This window comes from Equus przewalskii, chromosome 13 (genome assembly GCF_037783145.1).
Source record: "Equus przewalskii isolate Varuska chromosome 13, EquPr2, whole genome shotgun sequence".
Taxonomy (NCBI): domain Eukaryota; kingdom Metazoa; phylum Chordata; class Mammalia; order Perissodactyla; family Equidae; genus Equus; species Equus przewalskii.
In genome coordinates this window covers 90,605,331-90,620,176 of record NC_091843.1, presented here as the reverse complement: position 1 = coordinate 90,620,176, position 14,846 = coordinate 90,605,331, and positions in this window count along the sequence as shown.

Here is a 14,846-nt window from a genome sequence, read left to right as displayed (position 1 = left end):
AAGAGAACAAAACAATCTACTGGACAAAGAGTTCAAATAAAAAGTCATAAGGATGCTCACTGATCTGGGGAGAAGAATGGATAAACTCAGTGAGAACTTCAACAAAGAACTGGAAAATATAAAAAAAGTGTCAATCAGAAACGAAGAATACAATACTGGAAATGAAAAACTCACTGAAGGAACTCAATCACAGACTAGATGATACAGAAGAATGAATCAGCAAACTGGATGAAAGACTAGAGGAAATCACCCAAGCTGAACAGATAAAAGAAAAAAAGAATTGAAAAGAATGAGGACAGTCTAAGGGACCTCTGGGACAACATCAAGTGCACTAACATCCATATTATAGGTGTCCCAGAGGGAGAAGAGAAAGACAAAGGGACAGAGAATCTACTTGAAGAAATAATAGCTGAAAACGTTCCTAACCTAAGGAAAGAAACAGACATCCAGGTAGAGGAAGCACAGAGAGCACCAAACAAGATAAACCCAATGTGGCCCAGACCAAGATACATTATAATTAAAATGTCAAGAATTAACAATGAAGAAAGAATCCTAAAAGCCACAAGAGAAAGGCGACAAGTTACATACAAAGGAAACCCCATAAGGCTATCCACTGACTTCTCAGCAGAAACCTTACAGGCTAGAAGAGAGTGGCACAATATATTTAAAGTGCTGAAAGGAAAAAATCTACAGCCAAGAATACTCTACCTGGCAAGGTCATCATTCAGAATGGAAGGAGAGATAAAGAGTTTCCCAGAGAAGCAAAAACTAAGGGAGTTTATCACCAAGAAACCAGCCTTATGGGCCGGCCTCTTGGTGCAGTGGTTAAGCTCGCACATTCTGCCTCTCAGCAGCCCAGGGTTCACCAGTTAGGATCCCGGATGCAGACATGGCACCACTTGGCAAAAGCCATGCTGTGGCAGGAGTCCCACGTATAAAGTAGAGGAAGATGGGCACGGATGTTAGCCCAGGTCCAGTCTTCCTCAGCAAAAAGAAGAGGATTGGCAGTAGTTAGCTCAGGGCTAATCATCCTCAAAAAAAAGAAGCTAGCCTTACAAGAAATGCTAAAGGGACTTAAGTTAAGTGGGAAAAAGAAGACTACAAATAGGAATAAGAAAATTTTCACAACAAAAAAAGCAATAAAATTACTGGTAAAGGCAAATACACAGTGAAGATAGCAGATCAACCACCTATGAAGATCAAAAGACAAAAGTACTAAAATTGTCTATTTCCACGATAAGAGGATAATGGATAAACACACACAAAAAAAGAGGTTAGATATGATATCAAAAACGTAAAATGTGGGAGGAGGGGAGTAAAAGAGTAGAGCTTTTAGCAAGAGGTCAAACTAAAGATACATCAACTTAACATATACATCAACTTAATGTAGATTGCTGTATACATAGGTTATTATATACGAACTTCATGTAATCACAAACAAGAAACCTATAATAAATAAACAAATAATTAAGAGAAAGAACCCAAACATAATACTAAAGAAAGCCATTAAACCACAAGGGAAGAAAGCAAGAGAAGAAGAAAGGAACAGAGAAGAACTACTAAAACATCCAGAAAAGAAGTAACAAAATGACAATAAGTACATACTTATCAGTAGCTACTTTAATGTTAGTGGACTAAATGCTCCAATCAAGAGCTATAGGGTGACTGATTGGATAAAAAAAAAAATGAGACCCACATATATGCTGCATACAAGAGACACACTTCAGACCTAAAGACATGCACAAACTGAAAGTGAAGGCATGGAAAAGATACTCCATGCAAATGGCAATGAAAAGAAAGCTGGGGTAGCAATACTTATACCAGACAAAATAGACTTTAAAACAAAAACTGTAATAATAGACAAAGAAGGGCACTACATAATGATAAAGGGAACAATCCAACAAGAGGATATAACACTTGTAAATACCTATGCACCCAACATAGGAGCACCTAAATATATAAAGCAATTATTAACAGACATAAAAGTAGAAATAGACAGTAACACAATAATAGTAGGGGACTTTCATACTCCACTTACACCAATGGATAGATCATTCAAACAGAAGATCAATAAGGAAATATTGGCTTTAAATGACACACTAGACTAGATGGACTTAGTAGATATATACAGAACATTCCACCCAAAAACCGCAGAGTACATTCTTTTAAAATGCACTTGGAACATTCTCCAGGATAGATCACATATTAGACTACAAAACAAGTCTCAATAAATTTAAGAAGACTGAAATAATACCAAGCATCTTTTCTGACCACAATGGCATGAAAACTAGAAATCAACTACAGGAAGAAAATCAGAAAATCCACAAATATGTGGAGATTAAACAAAATGCTACTGAAAAACAATTGAGTCAATGAAGAAATCAAAGGAGAAGTCAAAAAATACCTAGAGACAAATGAAAAGAAAATAAAACATGCCAAAATTTATGGGATGCAACAAAAGTGGTTCTAAGAGGGATGTTCATATCAGTACAGGCCTATCTCAACAAATAAGACAAATCTCAAATAAAGAATCTAACGGTGCACCTAAAGGAACTGGAAAAGGAAGAAAAAACAAAGCCCAAAATCAGTAGAAGGAAGGAAATAATAAAAATCAGAGCAGAAATAAATGAAATAGAGACTAAAAAACAGTAGAAAAAAATTAATGAAACTAAGAGGTGGTTTTTTGAAAAGATAAACAAAATTGACAAACCCTTAGCTAGACTCACCAAGAAAAAAGAGAGAAGACGCAAATAAATAAAATCAGAATTGAAAGAGGAAAAATCACACTGGAGACCTCAGAAATACAAAAGATTATAAGAGCATACTAAGAAAAGCTATATGGCAACAAATTGGATAATCTAGAAGGAATGGATAAATTCTTAGAAGCATACAACCTGCCAAAACTGAATCAAGAAGAAATAGAGAATTTGAATAGACCAATCATCAGTGAGGAGATTGAAACAGTAAACAAAAACCTCCCAAAAAATAAGAGTCCAGGACCAGATGGCTCTCCTGATTACTCCTACCAAACATTCAAAGAAGACTTAATACCTATACTTGTCAAACTCTTCCAAAAAATTGAAGAGGCGAGAAGGCTTCCTAACTCCTTCTACGAAGCCAACATTATCCTGATACCAAAACCAGACAAGGACAACACAAAAAAAGAAAATTACAGGCCAATATCACTGACCAATATCCATGCAAAAATCCTCAACAAAATACTAGCAGATCAAATACAACAATACATTAAAAAGATCATACACCATGATCAAGTAGGATTTATTCTAGGAATGCAGGGATGGTTCAACATCCACAAATCAATCAATGTCATATACCACATTAACAATATGAAGAATAAAGATCACATGATCATCTCAATAGATGCAGAGAAAGCATTTGACAAGATACAGCATCAATTTATGATAAAAAAAAACTCTGAATAAAATGGGTATAGAAGGAAAGCACATGAACATAATAAAGGCCACATATGACAAACCCACAGCTAATATCATTCTCAATGGAGAAAAACTGAGAGCTATCCATCTAAGAACAGGAACCAGATAAGGATGTTCTCTTTCACCACTCCTGTTTAACATAGTACTGGAAGTCCTAGACAGAGCAATCAGGCAAGAAAAAGAAATAAAAGGGATCCAAATTGGAAAGGGAGAAGTGAAACTGTCACTATTTGCAGATGGCAGGATTTTATATTTAGAAAACCCTAAAGAATCCACCAAAAAAGTTTTAGAAATAATTAATGAATACGATAAAGTTGCAGGATACAAAATCAACATAGAAAAATCACTTGCATTTCTATACAGTAATAATGAAGTAACAGAAAGAGAGATTAAGAATACAATCCCACTTACAACTGCAACAAGAAGAATAAAATACCTAGGAATAAACTTAACTAAAGAGGTGAAAGATGTGTACACTGAAAACTATAGAACGTTGAAAGCAATTGAAGAAGACACAAAAAAATGGAAGAATATTCTGTGCTCTTGGATTGGAAGAATTAACATAGTTAAAATGTCCATACTTCCTAAAGCAATCTATAGATTCAATGCAATCCCTATCAAAGTCTCAACAACATTTTTCACAGAAATAGAACAAAGAACCCTAATATTTATATGGAACAATAAAAGACCAAAATAGCCAAAAGAATCCTGAGGAAAATGAACATAGCTGGAGGTATCATACTCCCTGATTCCAAAATATACTACAAAGCTAGAGTAAGCAAAACAGCATTGTACTGGCACAAAAACAGACACACATTTCAATGGAAGAGAATCGAAAGCCCAGAAATAAACCCACACATCTATGGACAGCTAGTTTTTGACAAAGGAGTCAAGAACATGCAATGGAGAAAGGAAAGTCTCTTCAATAAATGGTGTTGGGAACAATGGACAGTCACATGCAAAAGAATGAAAGTAGACCATTATCTTGCACCATACACAAAAATTAACTCAAAATGGATTAAAGACTTGAATGTAAGACCTGAAACCATGAAACTTCTAGAAGAAAACAAAGGCAGTACGCTCCTCAACATCAATCTTAGCAGACAAGTACCATGTCTGACTGGGCAAAGGAAACAATAAAATAAACAAATGGGACTACGTCAAACTAAAAAGCTTCTGCACAGCAAAGGAAACCATCAACAAAACAAAAAGACAACCTAACAATTGGAAGAAGATATTTGCAAATCATATATCTGATAAGGGCTTAATATCCAAAATACATAAATAACTCATACATCTCAACAACAAAAAAACTAACAGCCCAATTTAAAAACGGGCAAAAGATCTGAACAGACATTTCTCCAAAGAAGATACAGAGATAGTCAACAGGCACATGCAAAGATGTTCAACATCACTATTTATCAGGGAAGTGCAAATCAAATCTACCATGAGATATCACCTTACACCTGTCAGAACAGCTATAATTAACAAGACAGGAAATAACAGGTGTTGGAGGGGATGTGGAGAAAAGGGAACTGTCATGCACTGCTGGTGGGAGTGCAAACTGGTGCAGCCACTAGGGGAAACAGTATGGAGATTCCTCAGAAAATTAAGAATAGAACTACCATATGATCCAGCTGTTCCACTGCTGGGTACTTATCCAAAGAATATGAAAACATAAATGCATAAAGACACACACACTCCTATGTTCATTGCAGCATTATGCACAATAGCCAAGACTTCGAAGCAACCTAGGTGCCCATCAAGGGACAAATGGATAAAGAAGATGTGGTATTTATATACAATGCAACACTACTCAGCCATAAGAAATTATGAAATCTGGCCATTTGTGACAATATGGATGGACTTTGTGGGTATTATGCTAACCAAAATAAGTCAGAGGGAGAAAGTCAAATACCATACGACCTCACTCAATAGTAGAAGATAAAAACAACAACAAACAGGGGCTGGCCCCGTGGCCGAGTGGTTAAGTTCACAAGCTCCACTGCAGGCGGCCCAGTGTTTCTTTGGTTCGAATCTCTGGCTTGGACACGGCACTGCTCATCAAACCACACTGAGGCAGGGTCCCACATGCCACAACTAGAAGGACCCACAATGAAGAATATACAGCTGTGTACTGGGGGGCTTTGGAGAGAAAAAGGGAAAGATAAAATCTTTAAAAACAACAACAACAACAACAAACAATCTCATAGAGACAGAGATTGGATTGGTGGTTACCAGAGGGAAAGTGGGGAGGGAGGAGGGCGAGAGTGGTGATTAGGCACACGTGTGTGGTGATGGATTGTCATTTGACTTTGGGTGGTGAGCATGATGTAATCTACACAGGAATCGAAATATATAACAATGTACACCTGGAATTTATATAATGTTATAAACCAATGTTACTGCAATTAAAAAAAAAACCTAACAAAAAAATTTTTTAAAACCCCCCCAACCCTGTGCTTCAGGCTCTGCAACGCACCTCTTACGGTTTTCTGTGCGTGGGCACCTGGCCTGTCTGTGTGGCACCCTCTGTGACCTGCAGGTGTTACTGCAGCCTGCCAATTCTCACAGACTTGAGACCCCCTTTTACGAGTAAACCTTATTACTAAATAATGTTTGTTTTTATAGTAGATGAGTTTTTCTAACTATTAAATATTTCAAATAAAGATAAAATAGACTCCCCAAAAATGTTGCCATATTTGCATCTCTTTTTAAAAATAATTAAATAAAACATGATAGATACGGCTAAAGCCCCACTCCAGTCCATCTCTGTCCCTTTCTCTCTCCCTCTCTCCCTCCCCAGAGGTCACCGCTAGAGGCAGTGGGAATCATTCGCATGCACTTTTTCATATTTGTACTACATATCTCTAAATCTTTAAACAATATATGCTATTGTTTTATGATTCAATGTTTACATAAATGATATCATAACACACAAATCACCTTGCAACTTGCTTTTTTCTCAATAATATTTAAGTTTTGTACACAGAGACCCTAGTTCATCTATTAAAATTGCTTCAGATTATTCCACCATATGAGAAACCATAGTTTATTCAGCCGTTTCCCTCTTCAAGGATTGACTGTTTCCCCTTTTTTCTGCACAAACGTTGCTCCACTGCACACCCATGCACTTGTCTCCTCACACGTAGGTGCATAAGTTTCTCTAGAGTGGATATATCCACATGGACCCCGTATTGTAGGAGATGCACGTCTTCAAATTCACCACGTATTGCCAAAGCTGCTGTCCAAGGTGATCTGAGCATTTACACTCCCATCTGCAATGTAGGAAATAACAATAATAATATTTCCTTACATCCTTGCCAACACTTGGTGTTATCAGGGTAATTAATTTTTGTGAATTGGTGGGTGTAAAATAATTTCCATGGTTTTATTTTGCGTCTCCCTGACTATTGCTGAGGTTGAGCATCTTTTTCTATGCTTATTACCTTTTCTTCTTCTGTGAGTTGCCTGATCACATAATTTGCCCACTTACACAACAGGTTGTCATTTTAAAAACTGATTTACAGGAGTTCTTTACGTATTCTGAATACTTATTCTAGATTAGTTACGTACTTATCAAATGTCTTCTCCCAGTCTGTGGCTTGTCATTGACTTTTGTTTTTGGTGTCTTTTATCATACAGTTGCCTTAAGTCTGACATAGGCAAAAAGGCCAACTTTTTCCTTTACGATTTGTGCTGTTCATCTGATTGTAACCCTTTCCCTAATCCCAAGTTCCTAAAAAATATTCTCTTACTTGTACTGAGAGCAGCTGAGTTTTTAAATCCTACTTATTTATGGTCACAGTTCTTGGGTTAGAGTGGTCCATAAAATGAAGAGTTTGGGCTATAACAGAGGGGAGAATAATCACATTTTTCTCGACTCAAGCCCCCACTGGCACCTGGAAATGTATGTTATATTGCACAGCCCACACTGGCTCTTGGGACGCCCACTCTCCAAGTCTCTTTGAGTCCTGTTCCTAGATTCATGGTCATTACAAAGAACATAAGACAGAAAAAGAACCGAGCAACTTCCATGAGGCAGTATATACTAGGGTGGACATCACATAGTCTTACAAGGATCAAGGACCCACAGAACTCCAGAAAGAGCTTCTAACAACCACCACCAAGTCTGCTGAGGCTGAAGGAGTGGGCAAAGCTTGCTTCCAGGAGCATAATCATGGAGAGAAACCTCATTCTGGACTCGCAGTGACCACACTGCTGGGTGTGCACCTCCGAGGCGAGGGGCACAAGTTCTCCCCGTTAAATCTCATCTGCGAACAGGTGGGCTACCCTGCTTACATCAAAGGTTGTTAAGAAAAATGGAAGGAGATAGAGTTTAAAACTTCTATATTGTGGGCTCATTAGATTCTCAGCACTGAAGATAAAATGCCTTGAAGGCAAGTTCCCGAACCAGCTCTGCTGGGAGCACCGTTCAGAGAACAACAGTGTTAGTTCAGAGTCCTCAATTACACCGCAACTTAACTCTTCTGTGCACTGGGAAGCAGGAAGCACTGAGAAGGTGTTCGTTAGCCAGAGGCCCTTGGTAACAATATTCTGTGGGTTCTAGACAGACCCATGCAGGCAGATGTCCTCAAAACCCCCTTGTGGGAAAGCAGTCCATTCTCATATGAAAGAGAGGAGATGAGACTTCATCAGGGAACCTAACCAGGCCTACTACAGGGTGCAGTTTTATTCTTCTAATTCATAGACTCCTAATACTTTGGAAAGTAGGAAGTACTCTGCAGATGTTACTCACGTATTATGATTTCAGAGCACAACAGAATGGAGAGACGGGGTCCTCGGATGGGAGCTTCCAGCACACTCCAGAGCAAGCCGGCCTCGCTAACTCCATCATTCCTCTAAGAGCTCTGCAGTGACACAGCCTCACCCAAAGAGAGTAGAGAGACACTGTGCTACTTCAGAGGCTGGTCCTACAATAAAACTCAGCAACGGGAGTACTGGAAACCAGCCTTGGTGCGAATGTCTTCAGTCTGAGCCGCTGAAAGATTTGCGTTATTTTATTGGGCCCTGGAGAGACACCGGATTTGGGTATGTGGATTTTGCTCAACTCAAGAACTCTGGGTATTTTTTCGTTGAGTGTAACCAGGGCAAGACTTTATTATATGCCTTAGAACGGGAAACAATTTTATGTACTTGAATAAAGATACTTGGCAGCTCCTGGTTTCTAGTTTAGCAATGAATACAAATTTCTTACTATGCTTATCAGCATCTGATTTTGCAATGTTTGAGATATTTGTCTTTCTGCTTTCTTTATGTGTAAACCAGCAGCAAAGGATGATTGAAGAAGAGATGTGGTTTCAGACCTTTATTAGGATTCTCCGAGTACAGTCTCCCTTCCCGAAGTCCTTTTCTCCTGATTTAGAAGCCATCATCCTCTGCCTCCAGGCGAAGCTGTGACTTTCTCTATGACCCATCTAGAATATGATGCTGTCACTCTCCCTCACTGAAGAAAGGACTGATTCCTTCTTTACGTGCACTGCAGCCTGAGGGACCCTACTGAACATAAGGCGAGAAAAGCAACTTCCTGAGTGTGCTGAAAATCAGATTTTTCATCCTAAATTCTAACATCACGTCTTCTCCATTGCTCCAACTGCTATTTTGGTTAATGAATTTTCTTTTTTCTTCCATAGAAATCTAGAGCACGAGGCTTTGGCCAGAGCACTGGAGACGGAGTTAGATTTGGGTTCTTCCTCTCACTTGTTGGCAACGGCCAGACTGACACTGTGAGGCGGGAAGTGCTGCTGGTCCTGCTCCTCTGGACTCTCATGAGGATGCAACGAGATGCAGTGGTCAAACACGTGCAGCATGCAGAGCGCCATCCACACTCGGGATTACAAGAGAAGCGGGGTGTCTGAAAGGGAGGAGCGTGCAGCCTGCAGCTGGGTGCTTCGGCTTGAATCCCAGTTCTTCTGCTAACCAGCTGTACAATCTGAGGCAAGTTACATGACCACTCTGTGTCTTAGTTTCCTCACCTGTGCAAAGGAGATGCTGATCATGGTAGTACCTCTGTCCTAGGGTGCTTGTGAGAACTAACTGAGTTAATACCCGGGAAATACGTCGAACAGTGCCTAGACACAGAGCGCTCAGTAAAGGTGAGCGCTTCCTGTGTGAGAGCCTTCCTTCTCCTTTGCCCCGAGTTGTAAATCAGTCATCATATCTTACCAAATCTTACCATAAGACCATTCCTTCTCCCCACTCTGCTACCCCTCTTCAGACCTCTGTTGTCCCACTCTTGGGCCACTGAGCAATGACGCTGCTGGGCTCTCTGATCTCGTCGCTTCTTCTAATCCCTCCTGTACACAGCAGCAAATCAGTTCTCTCAAAATATCACTTTGAGCCAATCACTTACACGCTTCAAATTCTCAGTGACTCTCAAACACTTAGAGAATGATTTTAACACCTTAGACTACAATTTAAGGCGTGTTATAAGCTAAGCCCACCACATCTTCTGTCTCTCTCAACACCCTCAGACATAACCCCTCTACTCTAGCCAAACAGCTTTCCCTGCTTCTTGAACACAGCTTGGGATCTGCTGCCTCCGTATAGTCCTCATTCCTTTCCTCTTGCTTGGAACATCCTCCCTTCTTGGCCAGCTAACGAGAGGCAGGGGGCCTAGAGGTTAAGGGCTGCAGTTTGGAGGTCAAACAGGCCTCCATTTACCTCCTAGCTCCACACCTTCTCTGCCAGGTGACCTTGGGCAACTTTTCTCCTATTCTATGTGCTTAGCAAGAGCACTCTTATTATAGTTAGAGGAAAATCCATTTTACAATGATAATCTATTGAGTCCTGGAGAAGGGTTAATTATTTCCTAGTTAACTGATGTTTTACTATAATACATGACCCAGAACTCAAAACAAAATTAAAATGCTTCTACTCTCTCTTGTCCCAATACATTTTCCGTTTTCTACTAAAGAACATCAGACTCACCAGGAACTTCATCAGGAATTAACAACCTTCTACTTACTTTCTAGGCTAATTCCTTTCTTACGTTCTTCCTCGGCACAAGGCTAATCTAATTACCTTCCCTCGGGTCATCTGAGAGCGATGACCCAGCTTTCAGCTTAGCCAAAGCAGGACACAGGTGACCCTGCTCTGGGAGGAAGAGCGCTCTGTACCACTGAGTTTAGGAGCTTCAGCCTCAGGAATCCAGCAAACAAAGGCAGAATAAAGTGAGAGAGAAATGACCTAGGCCGGAGAATTGTCAACAAATCCGAAAAGGGGAACATGGGAAGTTTGTCTGTTCTGCTCCCCTCACGTGTGGACATGGGAGACAAGTAAGATTCCGCAGCAACCTGCGTCCTGGTCTGTCCACCCTCCTCCGCGGGCCCTCCTCCGTTCTCCCAGACGGCTCCCTTGCCGAGCACCGAAAGAGCTTCTCGGCAAAGTTAGCCTCGATGCAAACGCACAGAAACTAGTTTACACCGTAGTCTGTGTCTTCGTGTCTCTGACGCTGGAGTCCCTGACCGGAGACTGTGTCCCCTCAGGAGTCACTCTTCCGTCGTCCTCCGTCCTCTCATCTGCTCTCCGCTATCCCTCTGTCCTCCGCCTCCTCCGCACCCTCCTCCCCTCCGCCCCTCCCTCTTAGCCCTTTCCCTGACAATCCCATTCCAGAGTTGATGAAAAGCTTCCCAACACCTTCAAACATTTTGATCTTAGCTCAACCAGTGACTCTCAACCCCAGCTGAACATGAAAAGAACTGAAAAGAAAACACACCTGGCCTCAGTCCTGCAGACGCTGATCCGGTCAGTCTGGGATCCAGCCCTGGCACGGCTGGCTTGATCGTGGGTTTCAGTCCCCCTTGGTGACTCCAGTGTGTGCCCAAGCTTCGGAACCACGGCCTTAACCAAATCCTGGACTCTCCCCTGGCAAATTCATTTCCTTTGCCTCCTTCTAGAGATCTCACGTTCTCTCACACCTGAATACCGCCAGACAAGCAAGGGCAGGCACACTGGGGCTCTTTCAGACCACAGGGCTTCCATTCTCATGCGCAAAAAAAAAGGACCTCTTTCCCTGAGGTACTTATTTACACAGCCATGCCTCGTCCACCGCAGCCCCTTATCTGCCTGAATAACTTCTACATCCATCACGGTTCAGTTAAACCATCACCTCCTCCTAGAAGCCTGCCTTGGAACCACCCCGTCTTCTTACTGTGCCCGTGGATGCCCAGTCATACCCTGTTCACAGTAATCTATTACTTCCACGTCTGTCTATCTCAATCAACCGTGAGTTCCTTGAGAATAGGGACTGTATTTCTTCGTTGCTGTGCCCCCACAATGTAACTGATGCAGAGCCTGGCTCATAGTTGGCATTCAGTAAATACTGGCGTGAGAGGGGAGAGAACACCAGCAGGAGAAGAGAGAGTGAGAAGGCAGCATGAGAACGAGGGAGGAAAGAAAAATCTGTCTCCTCTACTGTCATCCTCTGGCCTTCCAGGGATAAAGCCAATTTTATTTAGCAGATTTTTGGAGCCATAATGTAGAGACGCAGCACAGAAAGCGAAAATCCAAGACAACTCTCCATTTTTAGAAAAAATAAGCAAATTCCAAGACAGTTAGCCCATATACAGGAAGTATTTTTAAAATATGTTTCTGGTCATCCACTAAGGACAGTATTTTCATCTCCAACTTCTACACCATCAGCGACCTAGATAGACCCTGAGGATTGCCTTCTGTTCGTGGCGGCTGTGGTGGGCAGAATAATGCCCCTCAAACGTGTCCATGCCCCAAACCCCTGAACTGTGAAAGTGCTACCTTACATAGCAAAATGGACTTTGCAGATGTGACAAAGTTGAGGATCCTGAGATGTGAAGATGATCCTGACTGTCCAGGAGGAACCAGTGTAATCACGAGGGCCCCGTAAGTGAAAGGAGGAGGCAGGAGACACAGGGTCAGAGGGATCAGCACGAGAAAGACCTGACCACCCATTACTGGTGCTGAAGATGGAGGAGAAGCCAAGGAATGCAGGCGGCCTCTAGAAGCTGGAAAAGACAAGAAAACAGGTCCTCCTCTTGATTCTCCAGAAGGAACTCAGCCCTGTGGACAACTTGATTTTAGCCCCATGAAACCCATTCAGACTTCTGACCACCAGAACTATAAGATAACAAATTCATGTTGTTCTAAGACACCAAATTTGTGCTGATTTATTACAACAGCCATAGTAAACTAATGCAGCAGCTGTAAAATGCTCCCAGAGCACACTCAGAGCTGTCAATGCGAGTTTTCAGCTTTGAATTAATGTCACCTCTGCCGCAGTTACTGCGGAACGATCACAGAGTTTTGATGACAACCTTGAGTCAATACAAGACCCTCAATCATGAACGAAAGAATCAGTAGCTGTAACCCCGGTACTGTACATACTGGATCCTGGAAGACACGCAGCCCATGGCCCAAACAGACATGGTGTGATCCAGCTCAGAACAAGAGCCTGGAAAGAGGCATGAACAGTTCTTAAGTTTGCACTCCAGCCACACTGAGCAGCTTGGGGACCCCAGACCTCTGGTCATCAGTCCTTTCACTCTCTTGTGCCTCCAGGCTTTGTTCCAGGGCTAGGACCCTGAGGGTGAGAGCAGAGGAGAGAGAAGAGGAGAGAGGGCTTCACAGTGTCTGTCCTCAGGGTACGGCAGATGCAAAGTGATCAGACTTGCTGAATTGCTCAGACTGAGAACCCAGCAGGCATCTCCTGAAGGTCATTATGCTAAAAGGTGTCTGTCCCTTGTTCCAGACTGTCTGGAGGAGGAGGCAGGGAGAAGGAAAAGATAAATCAGTACGTTGGTGGTGAACTCATACATATTTTAGAATGACTCATTCAATTTTAAAAGGGAATTCACCCTAAAGTAGCCAGAAACTTTACAGGGTCAGTATTCCTCGTTTTCTGAACGTTTTGATCAATGAGTATTTGAGCGTACAGTTTTTTTTTTCTTTTCGCTCCTGTACTAGATAGAGTGCAGCGTTCCTTCTCCTCACCCAGGCACGGAACCGACTGAGAGTCACAGGGATCAAAGGGATGGGGATCAAAATGTCAGCTTTACTACAACAAACTGGAGAGTAGCGCTCCGGTGTGGGGCAATGACAGGCTTCCTAATGGAGCCCTCCAAATCCAGCAGGACAACCACACAGAAACCTCAGCCAGCAGAGCGATCCAGCCCCAGGGGCAGAGCGGCCACAGTCAGACGCGAGCGGGCGCAGAGGGCTGCGGGAGGCCTGCCTGTCCCACCACCCCCCCAACCCCCCCGCCTCACCATCCCAGGGAGGACTGGTCCAGGGAGAAGAAGGGAGGAGGGGAGAGGCCAGGAGTGTTACCCTCACGGAAGCTCTTCCACATGGGCGCATGAGGACTAGGAAATGAACCTTCTCCACCTGACAGTTTCTTCTAAATGATAGCTTATATAAAGCTGTGCTATAATTAAGCTAAGTAATTATATCCAGAGAAATCTGAAAGCAAAGTTAGCAAGAGCTGACAGAAAACCCATCAGCCCAAAGCATACACCGAAGGGGCGGCCTCCATCTCAGCCTGTTCCCAGCAATGAAGTCAACACTGACAAATGCTGCCCGCTGGCTTTAAAACCTTAGACCTTGTTCAAAGTTGTCCCTATAACAACATTGTTCTTACTCACCTTATTTCAGATTTATTTTCTTGGGGAGGAGAAAAATGGGAGGAATTACAGCTAGCCTTCCAGAAGTTCCACACAGGCCCATCTGCCTTTCCTGTGAAGCAGTCACAGGCGAGGACCTTTCGTGGCAGCGTTAATAGTTGGGGCCATTGTGAATTCTCAAAATGCTTGTGAGTGGCAATTTTTATACTCTTGTCTATTTCTCTTTTACTTTATCCAGATGAATTTGATTAAGAAAGCAAATGGAGATTTTTTTTGTAAAGCATGAACATCAACATGACACATGAGCAGGAACGACCCCCCACACGCTTCAGTCAATAACGACAGAACTACAGGATCAGGTGAAAAAACAAGACCGTGTAATGAGATTTTTGAAATTTTCAAGAATGATACTAATATCATCATAAAAAGTTAATGAACACAGTTCACATATCATAATTTAAACAAGAAAATAGGGGAGTGTTTGTTTTATTCTCCAGTTGTACATAGTTGTTCCTAAGGAGTTGGGGTCCACAAAAAATTAGGATTGTTTAAAATAATGGGCATAATTTTTAAAAGAAGATTAGCTGTACATATTTATTTTTATTATAAAATAATCATAACGAGATTTTTAATGGCTTGTTTAATTGATCACTTGTTTATAATATGAATTTATGAATACTTTTATAAATAGAAATTCCCCCAATAAAAGGCTTATGGCACTTTTTCCTTTCCTCTTACTAACCCTGCAATTTGATGAGGTTTGCCCAGTTCTGAA